Raw genomic sequence first — 1,569 nt, forward strand, 5'->3', positions numbered from 1 at the left:
TGCCCAGAGATTGGTCAGAAAATGGGAATGGCCTTCTTGTTTAAGTTCTGTCCTACTGTGGGATCAGTCATATCAGTTAATTTCCCTCCACATCAGCAGCATTCCTACCAAAAATCTTTACCTTTTTCTTACAGCTTAAGTCATGCAGTGTAATGACAGCACTTAAGAGCCATAGCCTCCCACACACCAGACACTGCACTAAGCAGAAGAAAAAGATGACCACCCACCCAGAAAGATTTACAGTGACATCAGGTCTGGCTTGATGGCTTCTCTCAGAGAGAAAATAAAATTACAACAGCCAGCTGTCTCTTCTGTTAATAGATCATGAGACTGGAAAAATATGAATTGTGTCCAGTGATTTTGTAGGCTTTAACTGTCCACTTTGAGAAGAAAAACACCATTAGAAATACTGAAATAAGAGATGGTAGATTCTGAGATCAGTGACCAGTATTTTCAGTTTAGTAGGTGTAACAAAAGAGGAGAAAGGTCGTGAAATTCTTCCCTCTACTTCTGCCTAAGTGATTGATCATGTAAGATCTTTAGTTCCATGAGAGCAGACTCATATTTCAGTACTTCCTCATAATGGCAGATGTGCCATTGCATAAAAGTAGCTAATAAACCTTATTGTGAAGTCAAGCAATGATATTACTGTACAGAAGTAAATGTGTATTTGGCAAGGGGGAACACACATTTTTATACTAATTGTCCACAGCCATTACTGCAGTGATTTTTCAACTTTGAAAAGCCTTCATTGGTTTCAATTTCAATTAAGTTCAACACTTCAACCAGTTGTGCTTAAGGTGTCTAGCGAAGGACTTTTGTTGGGGTCCCTCCCCTGCCGTGTAGCCCTGGGAGAGGGGCCCTGAGGGCACAGACACGGGGTTTCCCTGCCCCTGCTCAGCCTCGTTCCCATTGGTTGGTTTGTGTTCCCTGCGCGGGCAGAAGGACCCTTGGTCCCGTGACTGGAACAGTTCCTGGGCAGAGCTCCGGCCATGCGGCTGGAGGAATAAACATCTCTCTGAAACATCTAGCAAGAATCTGTCTGTCCATATATATTTCCTTTCCACGGGACTCCTGGTTTGATATATGCGTGTTGCAGTATCCCCACTGCAACAAATGGTGGAGAATGCGGGCAGAACGATCCCCGATCCCTAAGCAACTGATTTGTGTGAGTAAACCCTGGAAACTTTGGATTCCTCTTCTTGGTTTTGCTTTGCTATTCCGTATCTAAACTATGGAGGAACGGTGGGAAGACTCTTGGCTCTCAGAGCCGCATATGGACATTTATCTTAAACTTAAAATGATTCTTGAACAACGATTTGTAAATTTTAGCTTGATTCAAGCTCAAAAAGAACTGAAACACTTCCTGGCATGGTTGTTTAAGAACTTTTTCTATGTTTCTTGGGATTTAATTCTTACCAAGGGCTTTTGGAAAACCGTTTGGACACAGTTAATACTGGAGTCAAAATATATGCCGATGGAAGAATATTTTCGTGAATATTATTTAATTACCGAGACAGTTGAGCAATGTCAGCTGTGTCTTGGCGAAGGGAAGCCTGGCGCAGGGAC

This window comes from Corvus brachyrhynchos, unplaced genomic scaffold, assembly GCF_000691975.1.
Source record: "Corvus brachyrhynchos isolate BGI_N302 unplaced genomic scaffold, ASM69197v1 scaffold42, whole genome shotgun sequence".
In the NCBI taxonomy this organism is placed as follows: Eukaryota; Metazoa; Chordata; class Aves; order Passeriformes; family Corvidae; genus Corvus; species Corvus brachyrhynchos.